The following is a 20,976-nucleotide window of genomic DNA, read 5'->3' as shown; positions in this document are numbered from 1 at the left end:
CCATTTCCTTTGATTCTACACTCCAACACTTTGCCAACTGGAGATATCAAATTTACTGGCCTATCATTTCCTACATTTTCTCTCCCTCCCTACTTGAATTTCATTCAATTGGTACCCAGCCTGAACTCAATGAGTTTTGAAAAACTTCAGCGAATGACTGTCACTTCTGAAGCCAGTTCCCTTGAAACTGGAGTACTTTCCAAGGGCTCTGGTGACTTGTCCACCCTTACTCTCCATGAGAATTTCCAATACTGTACCTTGTAAAAATGTCTGTCATAAGAGGCAAGTTTCAAATTGCATGGAATAACTCGCCGATGGGTTATCTTTTAGCTAATAGTCAGCCTTTTGAATTCTCTTACTGAAGTGCATGACTTCACACTTCATTAAACGTGGCTGCTCTCAGACTGACTGACACTGAAAATGATTTAATCTGAAGAGTCTTCCATAGAGTCACAGAGAAGTACAGTACCAAAACATCTAGTTCTTGTTGAACCATTTAAACTGCCTACTCTCATTGCCCTACACTGGGACCATGGCCCTCCATACCTCTACCATCCTTGTGCCTATCCAAACTTCTCTTAAATGTTGAAATTGAGCTTTCATTCACCACTTGAGCTGGCAGCTCATTCCACACTCTCACAACCCTCTGAGTGAAGAAATTTCCCCTCATGTTCTCCTTAAAATTTTCACCTCTCACCTTTAACCCATGGCCTCCGGTCCCACTGGACAGTGAGAAAAAGTTTTGATTTGATTTAATCATCATGTATTTGCTTCCATTATTAGTTTCCCAATTGCACTCTCTTCAGATTCATGCTTACCTTAGTTACCATATATATCTACACTTTGAAGTACTTTCAATATTACTTGCCTGTTTTCCCTCATAATTAAGTTTCTCCCTTATATTGGGTTTATACGAATATTTGCCCTACCAATCCTTGCTACTTTGTACGATCAACCCTCTGACTCAATGTTTTTCTTGATCTCCTTAGCTATCTCTGCATGGTTCCTTTTTCACATTTATTCTATCCAGAAAGCCGGTCGAACACCGTGAAACACCTGCTCAACAGCTGATCTGAAAATGTAGAGTCAATATTTCATTGTCATAGGGTCTAAATCCATGAGCACCCAGCCCGACACCAGTATGGGAGGATGTTTTCCAGGAAGACAACAACAGTTCTCTATGGAAACTGGCTGTCACCTTCTCAAGGGCAAACAGGGTTAAGCAGTAATACTCAATTTGCCAGCAAAGCCCAGGCCCTGAAAATAAATATTAACACAAACCTTACGTGTACACCAGACCCAGACAGGTCAGCATGGTAGTATAATCACTTTATGGGAATCACTGAATGGGATTCAATTCCCACCACTGTCTGTGAGGAGTGACCACATGGGTTTCTTCCAGGTGCTCTGGTTTCTTCCCACATCCCAAAGACATACGGGTTTAGGTTAGGGTTAGTAAGTTATGTAAGTAAGTTAGGGTTAGTAAGTTATGTTAGTAAGTTATGGACATGCGATGCTGACACCAGAAACATGGTGACAGTTGCAGGCTGTCCCCAGCATAATTCTCAGACCGTGTTGGTCGGTAAAACAATAGACACATTTCACTGTATATTTCAAAAAACATGTAATTTCTCTCTTTATCTGCTCACAAATGAATTAGCCAGACTTATTTTATTTAGAGATACATGTGGAAGAGGTCCTTCTGGCCCTTCAAGCCATGCTACCCACCAACCCCTGATTTAACCCTAACCTAATCACAAGATAATTTACAATGACCAATTAACCTAATAACCGGTACCTCTTTGGAGTTTTAGAGGAAACCAAATCATTCCATGGGAAGGCTGTACAAATCCCTTACTGGAATTGATGCTGGAATTGAACTCTGAACTCCAAAGCCCTGAGCTGTAATAGTGCTGTGCTAACCACTATGTTATGATGGCATCCAATTTTATGACAATCTAACAATTTTGATTTCCAATTACCTGCTGCCATAGCAACTTAAGAACTTGCTCAGCTCCAGGACTTCTGAGTTATTTGTTCACAACCATAATCACAGTGCTATCATTTTGAATTTTCACTGTGTTATTAATGCAAGGCAGAACAACAACATATTAAAATCCAGCATCAATCTACACATGATAAAATTCCGATCTTTCCCAGGCTGAACTTCTCCACAGGGAGAGAATGAGGCCAGCCGCCAAATTCCATTCCCATATTTCCTACCAGCCAGTTCAACTGGAGAACTGGCAAAAACTTACGAACAGGTCACATGTCTGCCCTCTTGGCCATAAATGGAAAAGACAGTAGAAGAAGGAAAACAATGAAATCAAAATTTCCGTTGTCATTACGAGCTTAACAGGACGAGGAAGGGATGATGACAGCATTGGCATTTTTGGCTCTGAGAAACTACAGTGAAGTTATGTGAACTAATATCCAAGAAGCAGCTCAAATTAGAAGCTGTACTCATCTAAATTTGGCATATTTAACAGAGCCAAAGTCAAGTGTAGGTATTCTCAGACCAACTGTCTTTTAAAATGGTACAATCGGCTATTATCAATGCAATTCAATACTGATGTAAACAAAAACAAACTTGACCTGGAAAAGATCTGATATTTTACTGATATTATTAATGTTCAATGGCCTTGGGTCAATTAAAAAGCTGCAAAATTAAATATTGGAATCAAACTCAATTTGTACATGTTAGCACACTGTATCCACAAATTAGCCAACAGGTCTAAGTTTAAGATTTTAACTTGTTAAAGTTGGGACAGGTGAGATTCCTTAACACAATAGTTCAATAGTTCCACTTTATATCAGAGAAGATATATAATATACAACCTGAATTCTTACTCTCTGCAGACATCCTTGAAACAGGAGAAACACTCCCAAAAAAATGACAGAATAAAAACATCAAAACCCCAAAGCTCCCTGCCCCCCCCACACACACAAGCAGACTCTCCACCTCCCTCTCCCCCAAATTATTCTGGCATAAAGCATCAACATTCCCACCACCCAGCACGCAAGCAACAGCAAAGCCCCCAAAGAGGGGCCACGGTCTACAGTCCATCAAAACCAAACAGTTCACGCCAATATTTTGACATCCCACAGGCTCTCTCTCTCACCAACAAGGGTGAGACAGATATCACTCCTCCCACAGCAACAAGGGAGACATCAGTCACTATTTCAAAGTTACAGGCAGTCTGAAGCATTGCATTTTTTAGTTCAAGATTCCCAACTTGAGAATTGACAAATTGGTTACCAAATGTAGAGTCCTCCGACAGCCACTCTCACTGTCTTCGATACAGCTTCAACACAAGAATTTTTAGAAGTGTGGTTCTCTTCTGATAACTTTGTAAACAAACATATTGAAATAAATGCTATCTACAAACCTCCAAGAGCCAAAGAAAAGTGAGCCAATAGAATTCAAAGGTCAACTGATAGGTAGCCAATCAGGACTGAGGCAAGCGAACAGGGGCTATATAAATGCCAGCACTCCCAGAGAGAAACACTAACAACTGCGCACTGAGGATGTCACCTCGACTGGCGATGAAACGTCTGCAAGTAAATTGCCAAGCTCGACAAACACTGCAACATCAAATGTCTCAATCTAAGCTACCAATATTCACCAACATCCTAAGCTTCAAGACTGCCCATCACATCCTATAAATGGTATAACATCAATGTCTGTCCTTTTTAATGTTTAGGAATATTAAATTAGTTATGCCCAAAATGAGAACTCACTGGCAAATTCTGTTAGTACGCAGTAAAGCATTCGATTAGGGGAATAAAAATTCAGTGTAAAAAATTAACCAAAGCACAAGTATACACTGCATGACTAAACTTTTAACTATGAAAAAGATCTCCTTACAAAATTACATTAAGAGGAATAATATGCACCCAGTTATTGGGTCTAAGTAATGCAAAGTAATAAACTGCAATGAAAAGCTGAAGGACTGGTACATAGTGGGAATTTAAAGAAACTTCTGAATTTGCACATCTACCGTTTAATTTTAAAAAGAACTAGCATTTTCTCAAAGTATACCTTAGCATTTAAACCTACACTGTTCAAAGGCACCTCCAAGAAGACCACAACCTTGTTATGGTTTGGAGGCTTGCGTGCCTCAAAGACCCAGGGAGCTATGCTGGCTAGAGTCAGGGCTACATAATTTGGCTCTTGGTAGGGTCACCCCATATCAAACAGGTCAAAGGGTAGAGGACAGACTAAGAGTGGTCCACCAGTCCTCCAGGTTCAGTGATTCAGCTCAGGGCTAAAAACCTTGACTGGTCAAACAAAATTGTTAAAGAAAAAGCGGTGACAAACCTTTCTACATTAGACTGTGATGGTATTCCTGAGTCTCCACTGGAACGTGCTTGACTGATGGTAGTGGAAACCAACAGGAAGTTACTGACATGATGAAGGAAACCCTGAACACTGTCAGAGATGGAGGACCTTCTTGTTGCCCGAAACACCAGCAGTGTAAAGGGCAATAAGTAAGTTTTCAAAAGCAGATATTTGTCAAGATAGTCTAAAGATGTATCAGTTAGTAGGTTAATTGGTCATTTGTCACATGGTGTGAGCAGAATTATCTGCAGCTTAATGTGAAAAAGACTAAGGAGCTGGTGATGGACCTGAGGAGAGCTAAGGCACCGGTGACCCCTGTTTCCATCCAGGGGGTCAGTGTGGACATGGTGGAGGATTACAAATACCTGGGGATACAAATTGACAATAAACTGGACTGGTCAAAGAACACTGAGGCTGCCTACAAGAAGGGTCAGAGCCGTCTCTATTTCCTGAGGAGAGTGAGGCCCCTTAACATCTGTCGGACAATGCTGAGGATGTTCTACGAGTCTGTGGTGGCCAGTGCGATCATGTTTGCTGTTGTGTGCTGGGGCAGCAGGCTGAGGGTAGCAGACACCAACAGAATCAACAAACTCATTCGTAAGGCCAGTGATGTTGTGGGGATGGAACTGGACTCTCTGACGGTGGTGTCTGAAAAGAGGATGATGTCCAAGTTGCATGCCATCTGGGACAATGTCTCCCATCCACTACATAATGTACTGGGTGGGTACAGGAGTACATTCAGCCAGAGACTCATTCCGAGGTGCAACACAGAGCGTCATAGGAAGTCATTCCTGCCTGTGGCCATCAAACTTTACAACTCCTCCCTTGGAGGGTCAGACACCCTGAGCCAATAGGCTGGTCCTGGACTTATTTCCTGGCATAATTTACATATTACTATTTAACTATTTATGGTATTATTACTATTTATTATTTATGGTGCAACTGTAACGAAAACCAATTTCCCCTGGGATCAATAAAGTATGACTATTATAAATTGTCCCGTGATTAGGTTAGGATTAAATTGGGGTTTGCTGGGCGGCGAGGCTTAAAGGGCTGAAAAGGCCTGTTCTGTGTTGTATCTCAATACATAAACAAACAAATAAATATGTATAAAAGTAGTAATATTCTATTTTCCCTTGATATTCTGATTTTTTTGGGTGGTGAGGTGGAGCTGTGTGAGGTGTGAGGTGCTGTTTCCCTCCACTGCTCTGCAGGTCACCCTTGGGCAAGGTTTAACACCTGCTTAGCCCCCCCGATCAGGGTCATGTGAAGCTATGGGAGTAGGTGGTGGATGGTCATATGAGCAGTTGGTGCATATCACAAGTCCTGCTTATGCGAGCACTGTCACCAGGCACACCACCTCTGAGACTATTGGTAATGGCTGGGGTCAACCATCTTGTAAAGACACTTCCCAGAAGAAGGCAATGGCAAACCGCTTCTGTAGAACAATTTGTTAAGAACATCGTGGTCATGGAAAGACCATTGTTGCCCACGTCGTACAACATGGAGATAATGATAATCATGATGATCATCATGATTTTGCTTTTAGGAAAACAAGTTATACTGTAGGTCTTCACCTAACAACCACACTAGTGCATTTTTACCATGTGATACTGGATATTGATAAAAAACAAAATTCACACTTAATTCACTCTGACTAGTACAAGAGCAGGAACAACATCAATTTCAGTTTTCCAACAGCTGCCCTAGTTTAAATCAGCTAATGCAGTACAGAACATAGATCAAATCTCGGACCACCAAATCTAAGTAGGTTAGCTACTCCCTGCATAAACTGCTGAGCCATCAATAGCTGGGATTATTACTTTATTTAAGTATGAAGTGTTAAGAGTTTTCTTATTCCTGTTTGTAACTGTTTGTGTATTTGTGTAACAGCTTTTCATTCTCTCAGGATATTGCAGAAGTCTTGAGAAAAATCAAGAATCATTGGTTTGTAAGTGCAACAACGTTCCATTATATTTATTTAGAGATTCAGCTTGGAATAGGTCTTTCTGACCCTTTGAGCCGCACCTCCAGCAACCCTCCAATTAGCCTAATCGTGGGATTATTTACGATGACAAATAAACCTCCTAACCGTTTCGTCATTGGACTATGGGAGGAAACTGTAGCACCTGGAAGAAACCCACGCATTCCGCGGGGAAGACATACAAACTCACTACAGAGGACGCCGGGATTAAACTCCAATCTCCGACGCCCAGAGCTGTAATAGCATCAGTCCACTGCTACGCTACCATGCTGTCTGTTACCCGGACCAAAGTAGCAACAAAAGGCAATAAATTTGCTTCACAAATTTATGTGACACAGTAGCATAGCAGTCAGCGTCAATGGTTTCCAGCCCCAGCAGTAAGATCAATGTTCAATTCCAGCTCGTGTCGTATGGACTCCGTTTGTTCTTCCCGTGCTGGTGTGGGCGCTCTGTTTTCCTTCCACATTCCAAAGATGTGCAGGTTAGAGGTTAGAGGTTAGGGTTAGTACGTTGTCGGCATTCTATATTGGTGCCAGAAACACAGTGACAGTTGCAGACTGCCCCCAGCACGACACAGTTCACTGTACATTTCAAAGTACGTGAGCCAAGTAACATTAACGTTAACTGGGACACCACGGAGGTTCTGGTACAGGCAAACACAAAGCAGGCATGAGAATTTTTAGAAGCACAGTTCTCGTCTGCTAACTCCGTAAACAAACATATCGCAATAGACACCATCCAAGATCCCCTAAGAAACAATGAAATGTGAGCCAATAGAATTCAAAGGTCAACTGAAGGGGTAGCCAATCAGTACTGAGGCAAGCGAACAGGGGGCTATATAAATGTGAGCATGCCCAGAGAGGAACAGCAGCAACTGTGCACTGAGAATGTCACTTCGACTGGTGATGAAACGTCTGCAAGCTGATTGCCAAGCTCGGTGAACACCGCAACATCAAATAACACTAATCTTTAGTATTCGCAACCTTTCCCAAAAATAAACAGAAAACATGCATTAAAATCCTTCCTTTCACTTAGTGGGACATTCCAAACCACATTCACAATCAAACATGGCAGCCAAGTTCCATGTTGATGGGGATCAAAAATAGTACCAAAAGGTGTTGATAGGGAAATGGTAGAACACTTGGAAAATCACCAGCTGCTCTTCACAGAAGTGCCACAGGAACTTCACTTCCGGAAAAACATCCAGAATTTTAACAGCTCTCCTGACAGATGCCATCTTGAACAGAAAGCACTTCCCTACAATGCTGCATTGAGGTGTCATCCTAGTTTTTAACGTTCAAATCCCGCATGGCATTTTGTTTTCATAACCTTCCACTCACAAGCAAATGTCATAAACACAAGAGATTCTGCAGATATTGGAAATCCAGAAAAACACACAGAACATGCTGGAGGAACACAGCAGGCCAGGTGTCATCTATAGAGAGGAATAAACAGGCAACATTGTGGGCCTAGACTGATGAAGGGTCTCGGCCTGAAGCGTCAACTAGTTATTCTTCTCCGCAGAAGCTGCCTGATCTGCTGAGTTTCTCCAGCATTTTGTGAAGGTCATAATGTAGATTGTGAGGTCAAGAGTTGAATGAAACTTTCAATAGTCTTATAAACAGAAGATATAAGCAATCCTTGACACCAGAGGTGCTGACTGACCTACTGAGATCTTCCAGCATTTTGTGTGTATCACAAATAAGTGTGTTATCTCTAAACTGATACAGAAGAATCTGAGTTCGTACACTTTATTTTAGTACTTTAAATCTATAGAAAAATCCCCAAGATAAAATCATTATGCCAATCATTTTTCTACACTGGGCTTTCAGACAAACTTCCACCTGTGCATCATGTTCAAAATCATCTGAATTAATAGACTCGATGATATATTCCTGCCAACTATCATCTGATTATGACATGCTGAACAAGGCCCGTGGGAAAGAAAGAGCTTATGAAACATATACCAGTAATTCACCTTAACCGGCAATAGACAGAATTCACAGCAATTTCTGTCCTTGTCACAAACACCTCCCACTCACTCACTCGTGGAACAATGTTTTAGATTTCAAGATTCAATAATTTTTTAATAATTTTATAATTATAAATAATATAACAAAACTGAATGCAAAGATCAGATTTCTAGATTCCCCCCAAAATAAGTCCTGTATTATTCAGCAATAGAATTTAAAAAATCTGAAAATAAATTCACGAAGTTTGTAATCAAATTAAAATATACTTGTATAAAGAAATGTTGCACATCATGTGACAAAAATCATAATATTTTACTAACATTTACATGCTGATACAAAATTGATAAAAATGTGACTTTGATGTCATATTGATCACGTGTTGTGATTTCAACATTAAATTCCTCAATTCAGAGCAATACACATAACTACTAGAAAGGTCAAATTGTAAGAAAAAGTGTTCCTAGTTGATTGTCGCTTTCACCAAGGCAATTGCAAGAATGAGGATTTCATATATGAAACTGTGCAAAAGTCCTGGGCACATATATACAGCAAGGGCACCTAAGACTTTTACACAGTACTGTAGTAATTTTATGTATTGCACTGTACTACTGTTACAAAAACAAATTTCATGACACATGTGAGTAATGATAAACCTGATTCTGGTATGAGTCTCTATTGTGGACTGAGGGTGAGAAGGGGGCAGGGAGAGGGAAATCGTGGTTGGGAAAGGGGGAAAGCAGACGGGAGGGAGCAGGAAGCACAAGAGAGACATTCTGTAATAATCAATAAACCCATTGTTTGGAATCAAATGACCTTGCTTGGTGTCTCAGGGCTGGATGTGTCGGCACCCACACCAGCCCCGTTCCCGGCACCTCTTCTCTGCCACCTGTCCCACACCCCTCCCACAGTGCTTCTCTCTCACCATTCCCAACATCCTTTGCTCCTGACAGATTTTCAAACGCGCTCTTCACTCCACGTTGACAAATACAATACTCTGCAAAAGTCTTAGGCACCCTGTTTGCGCCCAAGACTGTTGCATAGTACTTTAAAGTTAAAATTACTTTTAATATCCAACTCCATCAGGCAATAATTTTCTAAATGCCAAGATTTGATTTCAAATGGTAAAATGAACCATAAAAGTTCCACACATAATCATAATAATCTATAATCTAAGAAACCTTTATATAGCCTGCTTGTAATAAGCATGAGTATACATTTTAAAATATATTGTATAAATGGAACCATGTAAAATTCCAAACCCATAGAACTGTTTGGCAATTTTTATACTACACAGAGATATAACTAGAGGTGCTTTAGAGGATATTTTTTTAAAAAACCTCAATTTAAATGCATGGTATACTCACAGAATATCCAGTTTCTATAGATCGTTGAAATATTTTTGCCATGTTTCAAAGTTCAAAGTAAACTTATTATCAAAGTACATATCTGTCACGATACAGTCCAGAAACTTCATTTTCTTGCGGACATACTCAATAAATCCATAAAAGAATAATAACCATAACAGAATCAATAAAAGATTGCACTAACTTTTGAAGTAACACATTATTGTTCTCACAGTAAGTTTGAGTCATTGCAATATTAAAATTTGTCCCCAAGCACAAAATATAGAGTAGCTGCTGAAGCTAATGAGTGTTTTTATTGTTTTTAAAAAACTTTTTAAAAAAACCTCGCTCAACTCAAAATGAAACATTTTATCATTCTGTTTGAAGTATTCCTTGAATGACAATGTTTTATCTTAAATCATTATTTGAATTATATTTGACATTTTGACAAAAAGAAAACTCAAAACTTGAGTTCAAACCAAATAATCTATTTTAGCTATGCTTAGCATGTCTCAAAATTGCATGAAATTTAAATATTTAAACACACTTTCAAGATTTGATACAATATAATGTTGTAATATTTGTATCCAGCACTGGCATCATATATCCATTTCATTTTTCATGAATTAGACTAATTAGGACTAATATGACTTGCAAAAATGATGTAATGATTAGCTTGACAATTAATCACTAAATTCAGAGAGAGAGGTAGAGTAAACTAAAGGGGGCACTGCAGATTTTTGATTTTAGCAGTTTTAGATTACATCTTAAGTAGGGCAACTGGCAGGGATATTGTCTCCTCATATGATAATCAATTGAAATGGGAGCGTGCCTTGCCATGCCCCAGCAATCAGCTCTGGTCTCCAGCCTATCAGGGTGACACGTGAACCGCCTAATCCTTCCTTTGTGTGATACACAAGACTCCGTTGTCAGTACTGGTTTTTCATCAATTGTCCATGAAAGCCTCTCTGATTTCTTGAAGATGACAGGCCACACTGAGAGCTTGCCCTCCACTGTCCAAATGCTTATGTGACTTGAAGATTAATGTACTATCTCTAATCAGATATCCACATGCTACAAGTTTGCCTTAGGGCAGAGCAGATTAGGACTTAATCCTACAGAAGCAATGAGCAATTATTCAGATTAATATCTCATTTGATTCAACTGAAATCAGTAATCCAACTACAGTTTCTGCAATATTAAACCTAATGGTTCTTACTCACTGCAGAATAAATGAATAATCATTAAACACTCCTATGTGAATTATTTAAATGGCATATTATAAAATGATAATACAATTATTTAGACATTCTTTTCTGAGTTTATCCAACAAGCATCAAACAGTTTTAAATGATAATACATGTCCAACTTCGAAATCATAAACACAAGAGGTTCAGTAGATAGTGGAAATCTGGAGTAACATGCACACAAAATACTGGAGGAACTCAGCAGGTTAGGAGAAGAGTACAGAGTTGACGTTTCAGGCAAAGACCTTTGATCAAGCATGTTACTACAATTCTGAAATGGTGTCTCACAAACACCTATAATACTACACTATTGTCACTAGGTATCATTATTTCTCCATAATCACTTTCAAATGATCAAGTACCAAAATTGTACAAGAGTATTAGCAAAGTTCAAAGTAAGTTTTATTATCCATTTGAGATCCATTTTCTTGTGGGCATACTCGATAAATCTACAGAATACTAACCACAATAAAATTAATGAAAGGCCACCCAACTAGGATGCTCCACCGGTGTGCAGAAGTCAACAAACTGTACAAATACAAAAATAAATAAATAATAATAATAAATCAACAATAAATATCTAGAACATGAGATGAGGAGTCCTCGAAAGTGAGTCCATCTGTTGTGGGAACATTTCAGTGATGGGGCAAGAGAAGTTAAGTGTAGTTATCCCCTTTGGTTTAAGAGCCTGATGGTTGAGGGTAATAACTGTTCTTGAACCTTGTGGTGCAAGTCCTGAGGCAGCAGTGAGAAGAGAGCATGTCCTGGGTGGTGCTTTGCTGCTTTCCTGTGACAGCGTTTCATGTAAATGTGCTCAGTGGTGGGGAGGGCTTTACCGTTGATGGACTGGGCAGTCTCAGAGGCAGCGTACATTAAACATCAGAATGCAAATCAACATGACTTTGAAATATTGGTGCTGTACCAGGTTGCATTCATTGCACAATATCCCAGGCAAAGATGGTTGTGTTCTCTATTGGATTACTGTGATATGAGGTTATGTTACAATAATATTACTTAGGCCAGAATCTATACTAAAAATTTCAGGCAGGGAAACCTACAGTTTTCAATATTTTTATGTCACGTCGATTTGCATACTGATTGTTGATGGTTGAATTATTCATTATATTGATAGACAAATTCCAACAGCAGACAACATTTGGAGACATGTGCTACTTGTTCTTTGCTTGGCCTTAATAGAACTTCTCCGTGTTACTTTTCAAAACCAAGCAGTCTCCTCTGTGACCTTGCAAATCCTACTATTGTTGTCAAGCCATCTGTATTTTTTTATTATTGTGAAGATGCAGGAAACAGTAGGAAAGATATGAGGGATTCCAAAAGAGACGTCTAATTGCCACAACCTATGTAGCTGCAATCACAGAAGTGCTTTCGCTTTAAAAATATATTTTGCTAAACATCTGAAAGTAAATAGCTAAGTGTTAATTCAAAATTAGTACAGTATTGCCAAAAATGTTTTAAAAGAGTTATATGAATGTTAAGGCGGATATTATTGAAGGTATCTTTGCCAAGCCATTAGAAACAGTGTTTATTATACTCCACAAATGCCTTCCCCATACGGTAATATACCCGACAGCACTGCCAACAATAAGGAACTGTGCTGGTCATTCTCCAGGTTGGCATGCCAACGCTGCTTTCTACCTGTGTACTCATACAGAGATTCCGCAAACAGAAATAACTTCAAAACCCAAATCCGCAACAAGGAATTTTCCTTCAAGTTGGAATTGATCAAATCCACACTAAAAGTATACTCCATGCAAACGCTGGCTTTGCACAAATCATCGATCCTCTAGCAATTCTTAAACACAAAAAATATTCTGAAGATGCGGGAAATCCGGAGCAAAACACACACAAAATGCTGGAGGAACTCAGCAGATCAGGCAGCATCCATGGAAATGAATAAACAGTCGACGTTTCGGGCCGAGACCTTTCCCCGGGACTTCACGGCCCAAAATATCGACTGTTTATTGATTTCCATAGATGCTGCCTGACCCGCTGAATTCCTCCAGCATTTGGTATGTTGCTCTAACAATTTATATTTAAGATTTAACATTGTGATCGTTTTTAAGGTCCACGTTTCACTCTGTGGTTGATGCGCACAAGACAACCACCACGAACCGTGAGTTTCATCCTCTCGTAAGAGTTAGGGGTCGAAAAAAAAGTTGATGAATTTTATATCACTGGAGGCAATATCCTAACATGTTACGAATTTCGTAATATGTTACACTTCTTAAAGGACGAAATAGCATGAGTTACGCTGCAAAGAGCCAATTTCTTCTGCATATTAAAAATCGGAACACGAAGCAACACACATACACACCAAGGTCAAGGCATCAGGGATGTAAACAACACCACTTATCAGGCACCGCAAAGTAACAGGTTTCATCTTACAAACATCGCAACCTCAACACACGGAGAGAGGAAAAATAACTGTAATATTGACAGCTGGTTGCAGTGATCTGCAATACCTGTCGATAAAGTGGGGCGGCGTCGCTCACAAGTGCTAACCATAAAGTATTCCAGAAATTTAAAAAAAAACATTCTATCTGATGGTTGGATTACATTCACTTTTCCACTAAAAAAAAATCCAGTCTTCTCCAAGTGGAAGGCGCGCAACGTGACAGCTACTTAACTGGAACCGAGTGCCTGTTATGGACCCGAGTCACCGGCTGACCTCAATGAGACTGATATCTACTTGATCGAATACGATCGATAGATTCCATTGGTGAACCCCTGAATAATAAAAGCCGCCGGATATTTTGGATGTGTTGTTAAACCACTAGGTGAGGAAGAATGAACGCGACTAAATATTCTCCAACAATCCCAAACCAGTTTTGTGGATTATCGGTTTCGCTCTTGTAAAGGGGCGGGATTAAACATTCACCATTTCCCTAAAACTGCCCATCTACTACCAGCTAGTGCAGAAAACACTAACTCTCCTACAAAGCGAGATTAGCCAATATTGATTGTCCCTCCGGATAAACTACCGGTCTACACTTCTCAACTTGACAGAGAACGCTGCAACTTTACAGTATACTGTGTACAGTATAATGTGTATTCATCGCTTCCGTGTCTTTATTGCGAGATCTGTCATATTTTGTTTTGATAACGTAACGTCGAGCATGGCCTTCAGTGACAGCAGTTCAGCAACTAAGATTACAACGCAAATACAACGCTGAGCGTGATACATGAAAAATCCACACGGGCAGACGAAAATTCCGGCAGTAATTGACCCCCTTCACCATAAATGAGATGACAGTCACCTTGTTAACGGAGCATTTCTAGTTTTTACTTTAATTTCTGATTAAATTATGGGTAATGTTGCCAAATTCAATACAAACACAAAAGATCCTACAGATGCTGGAAATCCAGAGTAACATGCACAAAGTGCTGGAGGAACTCAGCAAGTCAGCCAGCATCTATGGAGAGGAACAAACAGGGGTCGTTTCGGGCCGAGACCGTTCTTCTGGACTTAAATACAAGTCGAAATTTGTCCCAGTAAAATAAACTCGCGACCCTCGCATGAACTTGTTGTACAGTCTACTTTTGAGTTTATCATACTATTCCTAGTCATTTTCCGAAAAATTCTGAGCGTTTCCAATTAAAATGTGCGAGAAATCAAGTATGAAAAGAAATGGTATTGGTGTAAAATATAAGGTTGGAATCTGAAATAAAGGAACGTATCGATTAACTAAACGGCACTGAGGAACAACTTAGACTGAATGAAAGTTGAAAAAATGATGAATGGAGAGGTGGGTGCGTGTGTGTGTGGGGGGGGGTGTTAACGTAGGAATCTAAACATTGAAAATTAAGTTTAAAGATGAAAATTGGGTTGCCCGTGATGACGAGTTGGTGAGATGTGAGACACTGCGCAGCGCTATTACTTGGAAAGCAACGATACACATTCCACCCTCAGAACATTTTTACCGCGCCAGGATTGACGGCCCATTTTACAACAACGCTACTCCCAAGAGCTACTTGGAAATTAAAACAAGCAGCCTTTTCCCGGACGGCGTCAACTTCCCTGGACTGCAGGAAGTGCAAATCACTACAGATAAAGACTGGTAAAGTTGAGGAAATCGCCAATAAACAACCTTCGCCATTGATCCAGCGTAATTCGAGTAACATGACCCTCTGCATGGAGATGAAGTACAGGATAAAAGTCACACTCCGTGACTGCGCAGAAAGTACGCACGGCCTCGAGAATTCACTTTCAAAGGGGGGAAACATCGCTGTCACGGCGTTATAAACTATTAAAACGGTAACTATAGGAATTTAAAGGAAGCCAGATATGATGCAAATTACTACCAGTGTAATTTCGCTACTCAGTGAAAGGTAACAGTCAAAGTCAAGAGTATTAAATGATTAAGTGCACTGTTAGATTTCATCCACCATCATATATGAGGTATTTATTAAACGTCATCCAGACAATTAACAAAAATTCCCACCCTGAGACTGCATCGCGCTGGGCAATATTGCTCTGTACACCGAGTATAAAGGCGGCAAATTACAAATGGACAATTACTTTTTCAGTTTCGCGTGAATAATTCCTTCATCATCCGGACGTATATTACACACCATCTCCGCTTTAGTCACAAAGTGATTTCTGTACTTTCACACATGTCAAAACAGAACCTCAGACAGAGAAAAGTAAACGCACAGAAAGAATTGGGGGGATAGAGAGAGGGGAAAAAAAATCACTTACCGCACAAGCCTCGACGATGCTGCGTCCTCAGTCGCAATTTTCCCCTTCTCGAAAACGAATTAAAGTTACTTAAACAGCTCCAACTTCTGTGACACCCTGGATGAAGGCGAGAGCACAGGAATCGACCATGTTACCAACACATCAGCCGGCGCAAAAGCTCGTCATCATCCAGCACCACAACAACACGTTTACGGGCCATGTGAACATTAAAGATTAAAGAAAAGCACGGCCGAAACAATAACAGAGAGTATTAAACATTTAATTCCCTCCTCGGGTTAGCACGGCGCAAGTTTGAAGGAGGAGGTTAGGGGCAAAAAGAATAAAAAGCCAGCCCATTTAAACCAAAGGCCGTAGTGCTTGTTCTATACCTTGAAACATTAAACAATTACTGATATAGTCATTAAAACTGTACTGCAGTGTCTTATTTGCAGTAAGTAAGTTTCTATATTTTTTGTTACTGACCAGTGAGATGAAGACAGATCGACTGTGAGGACTGAGATTTGTATGCATTAATTTTTCCTCTTTTTTTTCCAAAAAAAGAAAGATGCAGCACTTTAAAGAGCTGAGCTACAGAGAGCGGTGGATAGAGCCATTTCGCAGTGAGTTGGAGAGGAGAGGAGAGAGAAAGCCCCGCTCGGTTACTCAGTCTCCCTGTCTCTCTGTGTCTATCTGCTTCTATATTTAGCGGAGCAACAGCGCCGGCACGAGGGGGCGGGGCCGGCACCGCGCGCGCTCGCGAGGCCGGGCCCACGTCACACGCCCGCGCGCGCGCACCCCCACACACAGAAGGCGCCGCGGGCTGTGGGGGTGGAGGGGGGGGAGGTGTCGCGCCCGCGCACGGATACAGACCAGATCGTTCGCGCTCTTCACATGCGCGGCGGCGGTCGCCTCCCTACCAGGGGACCCGAGTAATCCTCCGCGCTATCCCTCCTTAAGAAAGGAGTTCCGGAGAGCCGGTGGCTCGGCGTCGGGAGCCGTACCGGGAAAGGAAGGAAATAAAGGTGGGGGGGAGAGGGTGGAATTTTCAATTTGTTATTAATACTGAACAGTTATGCACGGTAAACCGACATACGCTTTAAGTGGAGAGTTGTTCAGAGCGCAGGATGTGTGTTGATTTCTGAAGGGATTAGGAATGTATTTTAAAATGTTGCTATAACTGCTCTTCAGCCACCTGCACCGTTGTAAACTTCAGCAAATGTTCTTGAAATGTTTGCATAATTTCAATTCTCCCCACCACCTCCTCCCGTCCTCTGGCGGAATCCAGTGCCCGGATTTCAGAACCTCCAGCCGCTCTGCTGACGTCACGGGCGCGGACCTGTCAATCAGCCAGAGTTCTGCCCGGGGACGGAGCCGCTGCTGCAAAGCTTGTGGCGTAAGCAGCGAATTCATTCCATACATCTTGGGTTATCAATCGCAACTAATTGTTAGTAATAATATCTGTGCAAGGACCAGAAAGTTGTGCAGCAAAGCCTTCCAGCTGATCAAAGGAGTTTGCCAAAGAACGTTGGCATACGAAGCGAATAGCTATCAACAATTTCTTCTATACATTAGATATTAGCAAAGATTACAATTCTCTTTTAGTAATCAATACATGGATCAATAAAAACATCTCCAGTGATATAATTAAATGCTAACGATAAAATTGTGGAGATTTGGCGTTCTCGTTAACCGGATGCTTTTCACTGGACGGTTCGATATATATGTGAAAAAGAAATCTGAATTGGACTTCTTTGAATGGACTTGGTATTTTAAATTAAACGTGCATGGCTGTTATCTAGTTTATAGACATTTTCATTTTAGAAGCGTGCTATTGCGTCCTAATGTTAAAAAAAATTAGTAAATACATTGCTTTTCAATGTACTAAACGATCATAGGGTAACCGATCCTACGTAAAGCCATCAATCACGTTATCTGATAACCCACTTTAAATGCCTCACTGTAAAACATTATTGCTCTTTCAGTCTCTTTATGCAACCAATTTGCACTTTGGTTTTGTTATACATGAAAGAGCACGCTAGATGGAATGATCGGGGCCACGAACTCATAAATTTTAAATCGAAAGACAACCTTTGCCTGGATTGCAAGAAAGCAGATAATTCTCCTCCCCCCCCCCACACACACACACAGACACCCTCTCCCCAATGCTCCTCAGCACCTCAATTCCATACAGTAGTAGAAATCAAAACTGGGGTGGTTTATGGGAACATTTAAATTATATTTAAATACGTATGTATATACCGCTCGGAAAATAATTCTCCCACGTGCCTTTTGGAGTCGGTGAACGTTTCTTATCACTAATAAGCTTTTGACAGACGAGTAAATGAAGTCTCTCTGAAATTTGCCTGAAATTAACTGAAGGGGGAGTGGTTGTCGATGAACTGGGGGGGGGGTGTTGATAAACTGCGCTGCGGTATTAAATAACTTACTCCAGGAGACAATACGTAGTTTTAAAGTTGCTATTATTGTGACGTTTATATAACTTAATGAAATTGCCTTTAATGCAACCTAACAAAATAGCAACCGTTTCGTGGTGCATCAAATGGACAACCTACTGAGCTGAGAAACAAACTAAAAAGAGCTGAAGGCAGTCCAAATGGAAGGAAATTGTAAGACCCACCCTTCACAACCATAACCAAACTACGGTAAAGGCCATTTGCACTCGCTTTACAAAATACATTTCACAAGGCCTGGCAAATGCCACACACTGATCACCACGGCCTTACTCTAAGCAAATGAATAGGTATATATAAACTGCACAACTTTCAGAGAGGGTTACCACCATTTTGGGTTATAATCTCCACTAGTCCACCCTTTTTCCATGTGGACAAATTACCTTGGTCTCAGATATACAGGGTCCCTGATCTTTGCCAAAGAAATAGGATTGATTGTTTATTAATTACATATCTTTACACTGGTGTAGTGAAGAAAAGCAATAAACAATCTTAAATTAGGGAAATTTTGCCATAATTGGTGAACTCTCTTTAACAAATCCAACCTCTTTTCCCCAAAATAAAGATAATTAGATTTCTCTGTCTCAATCCTGCACTAGATTATCTGATTCTGATACAAATGAAAAAAAGGGCATTATTTTATAATTTGATCATTCTGAATTCCTTGATCATGGCTTGTAAACTTGTTTACCGACCACTGTACTTGTGATGTTACATTTGTAGATTGGCAGAGAGGGAAGTTTCCAAGCCATCTTGATCTCATATTGATGAATTTTATTTATCCCATTTAGATAATGATATTTAACACAATACTAAAAGCTCTGTTTGAAGAGAGATCGGAGTTTCAGGCTCATCAAGGTTAAAACGTTACTTTTCAATTTTATTTTCTGACCCAGGTTTCCACTCATTTTCAACTATTGCAGTAGTCAGCTGTCAAGAGTGCAAAATACCTCACTGAAGTATCCATGTCTTATCTGCAGTAATTCTACAGAGACGGGCGTTGCTGCAGTCTAGAGTCTACTGGAGAAGTATGAGCTAGAGGACAGCTGTATGTCAAAGTCAAGAGTATGTCAGCCAGTTTTTTGGAATTTTGGAAATCCATTTGATTTAAGTCTGTCACTGGTGATATCTTAACTTTCTCCATTTAATCTATGGAAATTACTCTGATATACAGTAGCAATGAAAGAGAAAGGTAATTTAATAAATTAAGTTTTCAACGTCCAGCCTAAACCATCTGCTCACTTTAACCAGCTGTTACATTTACTCAAGACAGATTAATATCAGTGTCTGGACATACCTACTCTTTGTATCTGCTGGATCTGATTTTGTTATTAACTTAAAGATTGCATTTACAGAAATTATATTTGATAGAAGTGTGCGTAATTAATTGTGGTATATATGTCGGATATTTATATTATTAAAAATATTTTCCCTTACAGCTTAACAGAGTGATGAAGATCAGTTATAGCCGTTACAGTACTTAGTGATTTTATAGAACCTGTAAGTTTTTTTGTATCAAATATTTTATCAAGGTGGCTTAATATCCAAAATGGTCCTACCTACATCCTTATCAACTTTACCAATATTACCGGAATCAGAATCAGGTTTAATATCACCGGCATATGTCGTGAAATTTGTTGTTTTTCAGCAGCAATACATAACACTTTTTAAAAAGCAAATATTTACGCAGGTACTTCAAAAGAAAACAGAATTACCAATAATTGTTCATACAATATAGAAGTTGATTTTTCCAAGATTTTGCATGGAACTAGAAAATTAATGTAAATTCATTGACTTAAAGCAACATATTCCTCATTTTGTCCTGATTGCTGTATTCCCTTGATTTGCAGAGGAGTATTTTTAACTAATTTCAAACACTCCTTTGTTCACCATGTATGGCAACAGACAACACCGTCATCGCTTAAGGATCTCTACTTTGCGATATGCAACAATTAGTCATATGCTGCATTTCTTTAAGTTGGTAATGTTTCAATTATTAGAAGAAGTATAGACAGTTTTCTTTCTGCTGAGGTAAAGTTTATACTCTACGCCCAGATACTGTAATGGGGCGCAAACATAACATTTTTGTTAATTTTAATTTCAAAAACTCACCTAGGTCTTTCTTCCCTTCCTGTGCTCTGCAGCACCTGCTGCAGAGTCCGTTGATCAAACGGTGCAGGTAAAAAAAAAATCCTAAACATAAAGCCAGACCAGCTGGCTTTGAAGAGAAACCCCCCCTCTTCGGGATGAGCTTGCTTCGATCTGTTTCAACTCTGAAGACAGCGTCTTTTTCCCCTCTCGAGGTTGACCTATAGTAGCATGATGCTTTGCACAAGTGGCCGGTTGCCCTAGGTCCACCTGCCTCTGTCACTCTGGGGTAAATTTAGCCCTGAAAGGTATCACTAACAGTCAGACCTTTGTCAATTCTGGCAAGAGAAATAGGAATAATGCCCAAGTAAGCATGAACAGGGTTCAGATGGAAAAATGAAATCAGAAGTCTTATCCAAAAATCTTTTTTTTTGCCAATTAAATTACTTACATATGCCAGAAAATAATGTTTTACTTTTAACTGAAAATTATTCAGTCTTGCAGCAGCTGACTATATATAGTAGCTAATACATTACAATCTGTAGGTTGACAGAAAGTAACATTGCTTACTACGTTGGATTAGTTGCACAAAAAAGCTTTTCTGTCACAATATTCAATTTTTTAAAAGCAGAAAGTTTTGTCTTCAGACCGTTAACTGTTGCCTCAAACTAAATGAAATCTATACTGCAGTTTTCAACGCCAGAGTCAGGAAAAGAATTATAATTTTAACATGAACCAAGAAGAACCGAGTTCAAACAACGTATTGTAATATCAGAGTCGGGTTTAATATTACCAGCATATGTCATGAAATTTGTTAACTTTGCAGCAG

The 20,976-nt window shown here is 39.9% G+C and overlaps 1 protein-coding gene across 17 annotated transcripts in view; it reads right to left on the bottom strand.

Annotated features, from left to right (window-relative positions):
- mef2cb (myocyte enhancer factor 2cb) overlaps window positions 1-20,353 on the bottom strand; it is a 292,538-nt gene extending 272,185 nt beyond the window's left edge. For 15 of the 17 annotated variants that reach the window (XM_063068499.1, XM_063068483.1, XM_063068493.1 and 12 more), the window contains exons 1-2: window positions 16,072-16,273; window positions 15,610-15,705 (exon numbers count right to left, since the gene is read on the bottom strand). The gene's annotated coding sequence lies outside the window, so the exon portion shown is untranslated. Of the gene's footprint in view, window positions 1-15,609; window positions 15,706-16,071; window positions 16,274-20,171 lie in introns of those variants that run through there. The other 2 variants (XM_063068484.1, XM_063068486.1) reach the window with 1 other exon arrangement.
- Between the last annotated feature and the right edge of the window lie 623 nt (window positions 20,354-20,976).

This window comes from Mobula hypostoma, chromosome 16 (assembly GCF_963921235.1).
Source record: "Mobula hypostoma chromosome 16, sMobHyp1.1, whole genome shotgun sequence".
In the NCBI taxonomy this organism is placed as follows: Eukaryota; Metazoa; Chordata; class Chondrichthyes; order Myliobatiformes; family Myliobatidae; genus Mobula; species Mobula hypostoma.
This window is presented reverse-complemented; position numbering and strand designations above follow the sequence as displayed.